The sequence below is a fragment of the Bos javanicus genome, chromosome 13, assembly GCF_032452875.1.
Source record: "Bos javanicus breed banteng chromosome 13, ARS-OSU_banteng_1.0, whole genome shotgun sequence".
In the NCBI taxonomy this organism is placed as follows: domain Eukaryota; kingdom Metazoa; phylum Chordata; class Mammalia; order Artiodactyla; family Bovidae; genus Bos; species Bos javanicus.
Window position 1 is genome coordinate 78,169,990 of NC_083880.1, and position 14,267 is coordinate 78,184,256.

Sequence of the window (14,267 nt, forward strand, 5' to 3'; positions counted from 1 at the left end):
ACCAGTCTCTGAGATCAGCTGAACCCCAGGGCTCCAGGATTCTTCGGAGGTCCCACAGCTGGGAAGTGACCACACGGCGTCCTGGACCCAGAGCCTCTGATGCCGCTCTCCACGTTTCCCTGTTGTTCTCTGCTGTGTCTGTGACCCCGTGTCTGGCGCACAGCAGACTCTCAAGGATGTGCTCCAGGAATGAGCACAACCTGGGCTAAGCCCCCGAATACAGCAGAAAGCAAGACAGCCCCAGACCGAGTCTTCATGGCGTTTGCACCCTCGTGACGGGAGATACAGCCAGTCAGATGGTGAGCGCTGTGAAGAAAAATAAAGAAGAGCCTGCCGCCCTCCAGGCTCCTCTGTCCATGAGGACTCTCCAGGCAAGAATACTGGAGTGGGTTGCCGTGCCCTTCTCCAGGGGATCTTCCCAACCCAGGGATCAAACCCAGGTCTCCCACATTGCCTAAGCCACTGGGGAAGTCCTCAGAAGAGGAAGGAGAGGGAATTCTCAGGTGGCCCAGGGTTTGAGACCCCATGCTTTCATTGCCAAGGGCCTGGGTTTGATCCCTGGTCGAGGAGCTAAGATCCTGAAAGCCTTGCAGTGTGGCCAAAATAATTTTTTTTTAATAAAAAAAAACACTTTGATTATAAAAAGAGAGAAGGAATGCTGGTGTGTGTGTGTGTGTGTGTGTGTGTGACATTGCATTTAACTACAGAGGTCAGGAAGGGCCTCAGTGAGAGAGGCTGTATTTAAGCAAAGGCCTGGAGGAGGAGGGAGAGTGGGACAGGGACCAGCACGTGCAAAGGGCCTGGGGTGGGGTCAGGCCTCCCTGTGGGGAGCGGCAGGGAGGCTGCTTGGGGGCTGCTGGGAGTGAGGGGGAGAAGGAGGAGAGGTGCTGGAAGGTGGTGCGTGGATGCGGTCATGGAGACGTGGCATTCTGAGCAGAGGGGGGTATGATTCAATTTTTCCCCCCAGGGTTATGGGTGGTGGCAGCCAAGGAGAGGAGAGACTGGAATGAAAGAACGGTGGAAGTGCTGAGTCCAGGGCCTGGTACCCAGTAGGCACTCAATAATAGCATCACGGTACTGTGGAGGCTTTGAATGGAGTGACCTGCTAAGCTTTAATGGAGTCCTTGCAGGTTGGGTGAGGCCCGAGGGGACCGCTTACGGAAGGCTTGGTGCCCCCTGATGAACTGGGTGGTGGGGAGGCAGGGGAAGACCCCCTACGGTGGGGCAGGAGTGGCTGGTGAGTGGGAGGAGGGGCCAGGCCGGGGCTGGCAGGGAGCCGGGAGCTGGCGGGGGCGCTGGCAGCGCAGTGACTGGTTCTCTGGCGGTAGAGGCAGGAAGCAGACTGTGTCCCCTGAGGCGCCCCACCGCTCCCCGGGGCCTCTTCTGTATGGCTTCCGGGGAGTCTGATTCCTGGCTGGTGTCCTCTGCTCTGTGGCTCCTACCCCAGGCCTCTCAGCATCCCTCTCCCGCACGCCCTGTAGCTGGCTCTCCCATCAGCCAGCTCACACCATGTCCTTGCTCACACCTACGCCTCACCCCTCCTCACCTCCCACCCTCTCTCCTCTTTGGAGGGCCGCTCCTCAGCCCCCAGCTTGCTGCTCCTCTGTCTCTTGCTCTCGGCCCATGCTGCTGCCTTGTTGACAAATGCCTTTCCCTCCCCTCTCCCCCAGGTTCATGCCTACTCCTGACTTGACCCTCACTGGAGAGGGTCCTCACCCAAAGAGGACTTCCCTGACCCTCCATGTGCTCCCTTCCACCCCTGTGCATGGTCTTCACAGCCAGGACCCCATTCAGGGTCCGGATGTGTGTGATTGTCTATCTGCGGTCACTCTCTTCTGTAGGCGCTGAGATCCTGGGGCAGGAACCGGTCTGTCTTGTGGATCCTGGGCTGCCAGCGCTTAGAACGGCACCTGGTACTTGGTAGGTGCTCCGAATCCTGCATGGAGGTTGGGGGGTGGTTGGCTGGATGAGGGTCTGTGAACAGGGAGCTAGATGGATAGATGGATGGATGGGTAGGGTGGTCTGCGTGATGATGTGAACAGTGAACAGGAGGAGGAGGAGGGGCGGGCTGGTAGGCAGATCACTGGGTGGGTGGGGGGATCAGTGCTGGCTAACTGACAGGAGATTGGACCAGGGTGTGTGGCATGCAAGAGAAAACTCGTGGCCTAAGGGTTGGGAGACCTTGGTTCAAGTTCAGCCTGGCTGCATATCAACATGAGGGCCAGTGGAATCTTAGCCTTGTCCAATTGCCTCTCTTTGCCTCTGTTTCCCCTTTTATTGATTTTTTTCAGCTTTCATTATTGCTTACGTTTCACCGTGCAGAGTCCTTTTTACCACCCCCACCGATGTTTCCAGAGCCTCACATGAATGGAACAAAAGGGAGACTCTGAGATGGGAGGGCAGGGTGTCCCCCTGGGCCCTGAGAGCTGGAAACACAGCTGGAAAACACAGCTAGACAGTCCACTATTTTGCCACAGCCTCTCAGCTTGATGAGTTCCTCTTCTCTGGGAGGTATTTGCTAAACACGCAGATTCTAGGGTCCTTCACCCAAGCTCCCACTTCGGGTGCTTTGGAGCATCCAGAAGTCTGCAATTGTGATGATTTCTGAGCTTATCCCCGGGTTACAGTCACTGCCACCTTCCTAGACAACTGGATCCTACAGGTCAGCAGCCCAGAGAGTGTGCGAACCTGTGCAGATACACGTGTGTGTTGGGAGGATGCGAAAGGACTGGAAGCAACCAGGATGTCCATTAGTTGGGGGGCAAGTTCGCTGGGGCTGTTCTACTCCCTGGAGGACACAGCAGGCATTAGAAATAAGGAAGAAGGCTTTGATAAGACAAGATCTCCCAGATACGGTTAAGTGAAAAAGCAGGTGCAGAACAGTGTCTATTGTTCCACCACTTATGTTAAAACATTCATAAAAGAAGAGACATGTGGATATGCCTGGATGATTCTGGAAGGACACCCAAGAAACTGGGACCGGGGTGACCTCTGGGGAAGGAGACCCGGGGTCCAGGGGCAAGAGGGGGACCTTTGTTTACATCTGCATCCCTTCCTGGGTCCTGGGTTCAAAGTCTGACCCTATTCAGCTGTGTGGCCCTAAGGCTCTCTGAGTCGCAGTTTCCCCCACGTGCTTCTAGGGTTGTTAAGTTTCCAGCCCTAGCCTGGGCTGGCTGGAGGGCCCAGGCGAGCTGATCCTGCCTCCCCTTCTGTTTTCCAGGACGCTCCGGGTCAGGCCCCACTTGGCGCAAGGAGGGTGGGTCCCTGGGGAGGGGGTGGCTCCGCAGGGCAGAGCTGAGCTGGAAAAACCAGCAGGGTTGGAGCAGTCAGTGCAGACTCGGTCTTCACTCCTCTGCCTAGGGCCTCTCAGCGTCACTCACTCCCACCCTGTGCCCCCGAGGGGCTGCGACCTGAAGGGCTTCCCTCGACCTGACCCGGGGCTTCGGGCTGGAGACCAGCGGGGAAGGGGGAGTGCCTGGGCTTTAAGCTGGGGCTAGAGGGCAAGGAGACGGGGAGAGACAGAGAGAGAGAGGACAGAGAGCAGGAGAGACACACACACACACACACACTCATGGGCGCGTGCGCACGTGTGTACACACACACACACACACACAGAGCCAGGTGCAGCTGAGAGAGGTGAAGAACCAGAGACAGCAGGAGAGACACAGTGGGGATCTCGGAGCAGGAGTGTGGGTGGCCAGGAGCCTGGGGCCGCCCGAGGTACAGGGAGCTTGGGGGTGGGAGGGTGTGGGCACGGGGCAGAGCCTGCTGCAGGCCTCGCTAGCCAGGCTGCCTCCACGCCTCGGGGTTGCAGTTGCAGTTCTGCGTGTTTCTGGGAACTGGCTCAGGGGGCCCCTTCTCTTGCCCCTCCAGCCTTCCCTCGGGACCTTGTACCTGGAGGCTGCCTCTCAGAGCAGAGGTGGGGAGGCCTGAGGTGAAACTGGGCTAATTACTGCTCAAAACTGAGATAATCACTGCCTGGAACTGCCTGTGGGTCCCTGGGATGGCTCCGTTGGGCCTCTGATGCAGGCTGCCAGAGCCCTGAATGTCGGACCGAGGAGGGCTCCGGAGGCCTGGAGCCTCAGGTCTGAGAACCTGACATTGCTCAGCGCCCCCAGGCCGTCCTGAAAATCTAATGCCCTGGATTCCTGGTCTGAGCACATCTATCCTAAGCCGTGCCTGCAGCCCTCCATGGCTCCCAGTGGCCCATAAACTAAAATCCCAGCCCCTTACCTTGGCCTAGAGGTGCCTGTTGATCTGTTTCTGGTCCTGCCTCATCACCCTGACCCTCCCTTTCTATGCTTTCACCCCGGATGGTCCACGCTGGGCCCACAGCAGGACCTTCGCACATGCTCCTGGGATTCTCTTCCTCTTCTTCTTCCCAGAGCTCTGTCCTACATGTGCTTCAGCCCTCAGCTCAAAGTCGCCTCACCAGGAGGCCTCTCCTGCACCTCTCCTTCCTTTTCTTCTTCTTCTTTTTTTTTTTGCTTTTTTCACCGAGCCACGTGGTGTGTGGGACCTTAGTTCCCTGACCAGGGATTGAACCCACACCCCCTGCACTGGAAGCATAGAGTGTTAACTACGGGAACACCAGGGAAGTCCCTCTTCTTCCTTCCTTTTAACGGGACTCCAGCTCTGATGCCTGCTTCCTCCACGCAAGTGTTAGCTTTCTGAGGACAGGCACCAGCTCTGCTTGGTCACCGCTGTGTCCCACCGTGAGCCAGCCAGCGACCATCAGGAAGCAGCTGGACATTTTCTGATGTGTGGATTCCTCCTAGGAAGGGATCTGAGAGGAACCCCTGGGTCTCCCTGCACCATCCCCGCTCCTCCTGCAGTTCCAGCCTCAGAAGATCCTGCCTCTGAGTCTTCACAGCTGCAGGGCGGCCCTGGCTGTGATGTTGTAATGAATCACTGGCCAGAATCCGGTCCTGATTATCTCTGGGCTGTGCCTGGCCTGCCTGACATCGAGGGGGCTGGGACCACAGGCCACCGTATCAGGGGCCCCAGCCATCCCACTGGGCCTCTGGCCTCTGGCCGCAGATAACAGCACAGGCCCTGGTGGCCTCACCTCAGCTGTAGGCACCTGCATGGAGGACATGCTAGGTGGCCTCGGGCAAGTCCCTGAGCTCCGCCGGGTTGCCAAGTCACAGGGGGTGGGGTTCTGCCCCGTAGAAGAGAGTGAGGGGCGAGGGGGAAATGGGGTCTGTGGCTGGAAGACCTTGGATGTGACAGAAGTGACTTCTCAAGGAGAGTGAAATAGGGAAGGGGTGACACATGGCAAGATCCCCATGTGACCCCATGGGGGCGGGGAGAGTCCAGGGTGACTGACAGCCCAAAGGAACCCTGGATGCCCGAGGTTTCCTGAGGCCCACTGAAGTGGAGGCAGAAAGTGCTGGCAAGTGAGGCTCTAAGCTATTTCTTGGACACTGATCCCACGATGGCCTCAGTTTCCTCCTTGTGAAGCAGGGACCCTAAGAGTTTCCACTTCACAGGGACGTGCTTACATGGGATACTGTGTGTGAGGTGCTTGGAACCGTACCTGATGGTGGGAAGCAATCAGTAAAGACCGTTACTGCCACCTGCTGAAGTCTTGCCTTTTCCAGTCCCCACTGCTCAGGGTCTCCCGCTCCAGCACCGTTCAGGCTGGACGATCGCTCTCCTGCTCCCGTCTCACCCCTACATCTCCTCTCCACGTGCTGCCCGATGGAGCCTTAGGAAACGTAAGCAGGATCCGCGTGCAGCAACTTTGCTCAACAGTCTCCGTGGTTCCCACTGCCCTCAGAATAAGGATTAACCTTCTAATCACAAGCCGAAGGTGCCGCCTGACATTCCCCCCAGGCTCCTGCCACTCTCCCTCTCACGCTCTCTGCTAGAGTGCTTTCCTCCCTGCCCCTTCTGGTCTCATCTCCGTGGATCTCTCCTTGCAGCCATCATATGGCCGTATGGTTACACTTGCTCAGTCGATGATTCAGTGGAGGTCTATTCCCTACTCCGGAATGCAAGGCAGGAACCGTGTCAGTTCTGTTTCCTGCTCTATTCCCAGTGCCCATCACAGGGCTCGACACACACTAACATTAAGATTTGTCGAATGAGAGAATGAATAATGGTTTGGTGAGCTGGAGGTTGGGGTGGGCTGGACATGACTGAGGGCGCAGGTTCTTCCCACGTCGTGGTTCTGTCCTCTCTTCTCAGCCCAGTTCCTTATAGCTCCATGATGGCTGCCAAAGCTCCTGCCATCTCTTCCTCACGTGGCTATGGTCAAGGCAGGCAAAGGCCTTCATACATCCTCTTAAGAATGAAGAAATTGTTCCCAGAAGTCCCTTGGCAGAATTCCCCATCTCACTGGCCACAGATACACTCCACGACTAACCTCAGCCAATCAACGCAAGGGGAGAGAGAGGGTCACGTTTGGCTTGGGCCAATCAGCCTTCGCCCCCCAGGGCACTGTGGGCAGAGCCTGCCCTTGACTTATAAGAGAGAATCCAGCTGGGGCCAGGTCTGGGGCCAGAGCTGTGGACTCTGAACTGGGGGCATTCTGAGCATCACTGAGGCTGTGGGTCCCCCACCCTGCCTTCCCTCTCTAGGGAACCCTTGGGTGGTGTCTGTGAGAGGAAAGGTATGGCTGGGTGAGGGTGTCAGGCAAATTAGATGGCCAGACGCCTTCACCTCAGTAAATATTGATAGAGCCAGGAATGGAGCAGGGGTGGGCGGGCCCAGAGCAAATGTAGGGAAGAGGGAGCCTGGGCCAGAGATACTGAGGGAGGGCCAGAGAGAAACGATGGAGAGGTGGAGACACTGAGGGAGAGACAGAGCGACACGGGGGAGAGACAGAGTCATGAGGGAGAGACAGAGAGATATGAGAGAGAGAGAGAGACACTGAGGGAGAGACAGAAACATGAGGGAGAGACAGAGAGATATGAGAGAGAGACAGAGACACTGAGGGAGAGACAGAGTCATGAGGGAGAGACAGAGAGACGGGGAGAGACAGAGAGATATGAGAGAGAGACAGAGACACTGAGGGAGAGACAGAAACATGAGGGAGAGACAGAGAGACGGGGAGAGACAGAAGATATGAGGGAGAGACAGAGAGACAGAGGGAGAGACAGAGACATGAGGGAGAGACAGAGAGATATGAGAGAGAGAGAGACACTGAGGGAGAGACAGAGACATGGGGGAGAGACAGAGACACTGAGGGAGAGACAGATATGAGGGAGAGACAGAGAGACAGGGAGAGACAGACGGGGGAGAGACAGAGAGATGGGGAGAGACAGAGAGACAGAGGGAGAGACAGAGAGACAGAGGGAGAGACAGAGACATGAGGGAGAGACAGAGAGACGGGGAGAGACAGAGAGATATGAGGGAGAGATAGAGAGATAGGGGAGAGACAGAGAGACAGAGGGAGAGACAGAGAGATATGAGAGAGAGAGAGAGACACTGAGGGAGAGAGAGACATTGAGGGTGAGACAGAGACATGGGGGAGAGACAGAGGAAAGAGAAAGGCAGGGAGATACAGAAGGGGAGAGAAACAGAGAGAGACTTTGCAGGAAGGCTTCCGCATCAGCGCCCTAGCAGGCCGAGGCCCTGTCGTGGTGGAGCAGCATCTCTGCCCCTTCTCCTTGTGTAGCTGTCCTGGGCCAGTCATGTGCCAGCCTGAGCCTTGGTGTTCTCCTCTGCTGGATGGGGTAAACGACCCCTTTCCATAGGACTGCTCAGCAGGCCCATCACACCAGGATTATCATTGCCTCAGTGGCCTCTTTTGGCCTGTAAATGGCCTGGAATGGTTGGGAATTATTGCCCCAGGGGACGGGGGGATGTGTCCAGGGTCACAGCAAGAGGGCAGGAGGGATCTTGGCTGTGATTCTAAAGCCTGTGCCCTGTCTGTGCCCCGCAGGGCTGAATGGAGCAGGGAGGAGGGGCATCCCAGCTGCTGGGCACCTTGAGGGGTGGTGCTCACAGCAATCCTAGTGATAATGCCAATGGCCCTTGTGTTCTCAGGGCGGCCCAAGCACTGGACACTAACCCACTGAGGGCAACACTGCTCGATTCTACTCACTTTGTACTTCCTAGTGTGCTGATGAGGAAACAGCCTCAGAGGCCCGCAGTGACTTCCTAAGGCAGAGCTGGGGTTTGGACTCAGACAGGCTGGGTCTGAGTCCCTGCTCCTCACAGGTTGGCTGACCTGGGGGCAGTCACCCCCTCTCTCTCAGCCTCAGTTTCCCCATTTGTAAAATAGGAAAACGGCAGTTTAAAAGATTTAAAAGACATGAGGATTAAATGAGATGATGTAGAGGAAGTGCCTAAGCATGGGTCTTGGTACAAAGTCAATGTTCAATAAAGGTTAAATGGTAGGTTGGGTAATAGTTTTAAAGTAATTTGAAAACAATCCCTTTAATTGCTCTCTTTTTTACAAAGGAAGAGCTGAGGTCCAGAGAGGGGAAGTGACTTGCCCAAGGTCCCCGGCCAAGTGGACGAGCTGAGATTGGAATCTCGTGATCCAGAAGCCAAAGCTCGCTGCCAGCCCTTCGTGGTGCCATGATGGCTCAGCCCTGGGTGGCCTGTTGGAGCGTCAGTCCCTGTGGGTCAAGGAGATGCCCGTGGCTTGGTCCCGTGTCCCTCTGGCCTGGCATTAGCCGTATCACCCGTTGGGATGGTTGCAAAATCCCCCTCGCTTTAGCAGTCGATAAAGAGTGCCCATTGCAAAACTCTCAGCGGCAAAATTATTAACTGTTGTGTCACCCTGCGGCCAGGCCCCGGGTGCCCCTTTCCTGCCTGGAGGCCTGGGTGGAGCCGAGTTCTCACTCTCTCCCTCCGTGCCCTGACCCAGCAGAGGCTGGGGTGGGCTGGGAGTCAGCAGGGGGCTTTCAGGGAGTGGGCAGAGGGCAGACGTGGCCACTGGGCCCACCCACAGCTCTCCACTCTCAGGAAATGATGGCTCCACCCTTCCAGGTGCTCAGGCTCAAACCTTGGGGTCACTAGTTTCATCTCTTGTCCCACACCCAATAGTTGGCAGGAGATTCTGTCAGCCCTGCCCTTGAAACACATCCAGACCCAACCAGGTTGCCCCCTTCCACACCTGGATTCAAAGCACCTCCCTGCTGATCTCGCCATTCTCCGCACAGCCCAAAGGATCCTGCTAAACCCAGGTGGATCCTAAGTCAGATCTTGTCCTTCTGCTTAGAACCCTCCATGGCTCACGTCCAGAACACAAGCCAAAGTCTTCCCGAGGCCCGCAGGGCCCTGCCTCGTCGGCCCGTTGCCTTTCTGACCTCCGCATCACCACTCTCCCTTCCTAGCTCACTTTTCTCCACTCCAGTTGCCTCCTTGCGGTCTCTCCAACACACCGGGTGTGGTCTAACCCCAGGGCTTTGCCCTTGTTCCATGCATCTGGAATGCTCTTCCCCCAGCTCTGTCGCCTAGCTGCATCCCGCGCACCATTCAGAGCTCATCTCAGTGTCTCTGGGATGCCTCCCCTGGCTACCCTGCTGAAGCGCCACCTCCAGTGTCACCCTCAGCCCCTCTTTCTTCCTGACTCGCTGTCATATTATATTTTCATTTGTTTAATCCGTGTCTCCTTCCTCAGGGCAGGGACTGTTGACTGTTCTGCTCACAGTCCTTCCCTGGTGCTCAGCCCAGGCCTGACCCGTAGCGCGGGTGTGCCTGTATGCTCAGTCATGTCTGACTCTTTGTGACCCCATGAACTGTAGCCCACCAGGCTCCTCTGTCCACGTCTCTTCTTGTCCTCCTTCTCCAGGCAAGAATACCAGGGTGGGTTGCCGTTTCCTCCTCTAGGGCATCTTCCCGATTCAGGGATCGAAACTTCGTCTCCTGCATCTCCTGCATTGGCGGGCAGACTGTCTACCACCGAGCCACCTGGGAAGCTCCTGGCGCACAGTAGGTGCACCACAAAGTCTTGCTGAATCGGGGCATGGGTGGGCAGGAAGGGCCATGTCGGCCTAGACTACACCTCAGTGAACCTCACCAGGGCCAGTGAACATGCTTTGCCCTCTTCAGCTTGTATTTGGAGATGGTTCCCTGGCCAGCCTGTCAGATGGTTCCTCGACTGCCCGACTCCCCCTGGGGCCCCCTATCCAGCTCCCTGACAGCACTTACCATGAACTTGACTTGTTTTGTTTGTGTCTATATCTACTCTCAGCCCTCCTTCCCCCAGCCTCGGAGCTCTGTGAGAACAGACCCATGGCTGCCTTGGTTCTCCCGCTGCCCCCCAGTGCCCAGCAAGGAGTCTGGCACCCTGTGGGATGTGTCAGGGCCTGGCTGATCCAGATTTGTGTTACAAACCCCGCGAGCAGAGCACACTGGCCAGGAAGGAGTTAAGTGGAGACACGGTGCCCGGACCTGCCGAGTCAGGGAGAGAAGGGGGCCCGCTGGGGCCTTAATTATAGCACGTCTGTCCCGTAATGACACGGTGTTATAAACGGCACACAAAGTGTACTAATCTGGTATTATATCTGGGCTTTTTACAATAGATACAATCAACCGACCGTAGTTTGCTAACTCATTCTCGACCTATCTCCACGCTCCACCTAGATTATTATCAGCTTCCTTAATTAAGTGGAAGGCAGAGCTCTGCGGGCAATGCCCACCGAGTCCAGCCCAGCCTGCCCGTAAGCCGGGATAATAGCTACTCCCACATGGGGCGAGGCTTCCACCGCCTCCTCCATCCCAAACCCCTGTCCCAGGCTTGGGCGGGACAGGCCTGTTCAAGGCCTCCCGAACCACGAGCGCTAACCACCAAGGGCTCAAGCTGGTGGCCCAAGGGCCTGCTCGGCCTCGAGGCACATTGGGTTTGGCCCATGCTGTGCTTTTGCTGAAAGTTGAAATGAGTTGCCAACCCTAAAAATTAAGGATATTGCACAGAAACAGCCACACTTCTGGCTTCCCTTGAGAAACGAGAGGATCCAGGAACCCCGGGTTCGTAAATGCTGTGTGTTGGAGCCGAGGAATGGCTGCCACCAAGGGCCCTACCCGGCCACAGCTGCCCCCAACCTGTTTCACTTTTGTGTCTCTCCCTGACTCTTGCGGGCAGCTGAGTTTGTGACCCCAGCTGTAGGGTTAGAGGTCAGTTACCCATTTGCGAGATGGGACACTGAGGCTCAGAAAGAGCGCGTGACTTAACTAATATTGCACCGTGAGCCCAGACCTCAGGTCACAAATCCTTTACTGAGTCTTTACTGAGTGCCTGCTGTATGCCAGGCCCAGGGACACACTAATCCTAACCACTAGAGTGTGACAGTCTCCTGCTCTCCACGGCCATAATGCCATCTTTATTGCTGGGTAATGGTATCTGTTGGAGACAGGTCCTTTCTTATTCCCTTGAAGTAGCTGGAAGTAGATTTTTCATAGCTGCTGGACTCCATCTTGGGACAGGAAGTGGAAGCAGCCATCTTGGAAGGAAACCCTTGGAAGAGTTCCCACTACAAGGCCGCCCCTACTTTCCAATCTGGGCTCTCAGAGAGCAGGAGTGGGTGACAGGGTCGGCTGACAGGCGTGGAGGGTGGGAGTGAGGGTGTGTGGTGGGGAAGTGGGCAGAGAAGGCACAGGAGTATCAGCTAGACAGAATAGGAGGGCTTGTCCATCCTCACTGAACCAGGCTGCTCCCACTCCTTTCCAAAAGACAAAAAGTGGAGGGACAAGTCACCAGAATACCCAAGTTACCCCCTTTGCTAGTCCAGGAAAAAGGCATTTGCTCAGCCAGCTTGGGAGACATCGCTCCTCCCACCCCGGCACCACAGCGCCAGCCCTGGTCAGGAGGAGAAACTGCAGCCGGGAACGTCTATCCCCAGCCCTTCAGTCCTGGACCCTGCTCAGGTCTCACTGAGCCCAGGGCCATCAAGGCTATGGCAGACCTGCTGGCCTCCCGGAACCACATGTGAAGAGCATTCAGCTGCCCGCACGCTCTGCGGAGTGGCTCCTTACTGACGCGGGGGGAGATGAATAACAGTCCGAGCCATCATGTGCGTTTGCTAAAAATACACTTGACATACTTTTGCGTTGGGAAACAATGTGGATTCCAAACATTCTCAAAGGGCAGAGAGGGGAAAAAAAGGAAGAATGGAAATCAAGTTTTTGAGCTTAGTAATTAATTAGCCTGTAAACAAATGACTCACGCTCTTTCCTGGCTATTTTTCTTTCCGTTTTGCGTGGATTTTCGTAGGGGCAGGGGGAGGGAGGCCAAGTGAGCCAAACACAGAGGCAAGACTGGATCCAGATGCGTCTCCCTGGGGTGCAGGATGGCAACTGTTGGAGGAGTCGGCCAGCTGGAGAAGGAGAGGCAGAGCTTCAGGTGGAGGGGACAGCTTGCTGCTCGCGGCAGCCCTGAGAGCTGAAAGAGCTTGGCACATTCCAGGAGCAGGGAGAAGCCTAGTGTGGCTTGAGTGGAGTAAGCAAGGGGGTAAAATCAGAGAGGTCCACAGGGGCCAGATCATTTGGAACCCTACTGGTTGCTTGTACAGCATCTAGACTCGATCCTGAAGACAGTGGGAGCCACAGAAAGGTTTTGAGCCAAGAAGGAATATCATCTCATTCATACAATGACGTCGTTTAAAAATTGGGTGATCAGAATAATAAATTCAAAATGTTCTCTGTTGTTTGGATGCTTCTTGTCTTTAGATTTCCCCAGTGAATACTGACCCAGTGGTTGTATTTCCTGAGGGTTCCTAGGGTTAGTGTCTGTCTCTTCTCCATAGAACACCAGCCCTGTGATATCAGAGACTTTCTCGGTCTTGTTTACTTCTGTGCCCTAGTGCCAAGACCAAGGCTTGGCACACAGTAGGGGCCCAGTAAATGCTTGTCAAGTGACTGAGCCCTCTCTGCAAGGTCAGCGGTCTCGTTTAATTTTGTCAAAGGAGGAGTGGAGGGTACTGAGGGCTCCACAGCCAGCCTGGGATGGTCCTGGGAAAGGCAGGTTTTATTTAGCTCAAAATAAGGAGGTTTTAAGAGGAAAATCACTTCTGTAAGGGACTGGGCTCCCCAGGAATGGGGGCATTCAAATAGGGTGCACACCACCAGCCCCACGGTACCTGTCTCTGATTTGAGGCAGACTTTGTGCCAGCTCACAGATGTCACCGACAGTGAATGAGTTTGGGGGTGTTGCCCTGTCCATTGTGCTGGGAAGTCGAGGCCTAGAGAGGAGCTGGGCCATGGCCAAGGCCACACAGTCACAAGCAGGGAAGCCCACGCTGGAATCCAGGTGTGACGCAAAGGCTTTTGTCTTAACTCCTTTTCTGACATCAACACGGGTTGTGTCTCAGCTCCAGCACTTAGATGCTGTGTGACCTGGGGCAAGTCACTTTACCTTTCTGATCTTCCGTGTCTTGCTACATTAAATGGGGGTGTGGATACCTGCCTTGCAGGGCTGCTAGGCGGAGTTATGGAGGTCTGAGTGGACAACAGCCGCACACGGTGCTCAGATCTCAGGGACCCCTCCTCTCTCTGCTTGGTTCTTTTTGACTTCGGCCCTCCTCCTGGGCTGTGGATCCCCTCTTCGGTCAGCCGCTCCCCAGAGGCTGGTATCCAGGCACCCACCGCCCACTGGGTGTTGATTCACCCTTGCCATGCGCTTCTTGCCTTCTGCCTGCATTTTCTTCTTCCTCCTTTTCTTGGTAAACCTACTGCCTTGTCTGATTGCCAAAGGTCCTCTCAGGGAGTGGCGGGTGGGGCAGGGAGACCCCTTCATCCCACGAATGTTTCCACTGCTTCCTCATCCCTCCCACCCTCACCACGCCAGCTGAGATCACTAGGCACGAGGCTTGGACCAAGAGTGCAGGCCACAGTTTGGGGTTTCATTAATCGTTATGGAGCAGGTGGGGCTCTGCTGGTCCAAGGCCCCCTGTGCGGTGCGCGGGGGCAGGCTGGTGGGGACCTGGGGTGGAGGAGGGATATCAAGGGAAAAACTCTAGGAATGATGGCGCTCACAGTCATGGCAAACAACTACAGGAAAAGCCAAACGAGCGCCAGTGGGCATGCAGTGATGGGGGCAAGCTGGGTGGCGGTGGTGGGGGCGACTGGGTTTGGAGACACTTCGTGGAGGAGGTGTGTGTTGAGCCAGGTGTGCAGAGGGGAGATGAAGGGCTGGTTGTTGGGGTCAGCTCAGCTGGGCTTGAATCTCCTCTCTGCCCCCTTTCCCAGTAGGTGAACATGGTCAAGTTCCCATCGCTCTCTCTGAGCCTCACTTAGAAAGTGAGATAATAACCATAGCATTCCACTCATCGAGGGTGGCGAGGACTAAGTGAGCCGACACCGATTAAGTG

At 55.9% G+C, this 14,267-nt stretch overlaps 1 long non-coding RNA gene across 1 annotated transcript; it reads left to right on the top strand.

Annotated features, from left to right (window-relative positions):
- The first annotated feature begins 1,944 nt into the window (after positions 1-1,944).
- Positions 1,945-8,703, top strand: LOC133259885 (uncharacterized). Its single transcript, XR_009740563.1, has 2 exons — positions 1,945-3,720; positions 5,493-8,703. It is a non-coding gene; the product is annotated as an uncharacterized LOC133259885 (long non-coding RNA).
- Positions 8,704-14,267: the final 5,564 nt, after the last annotated feature.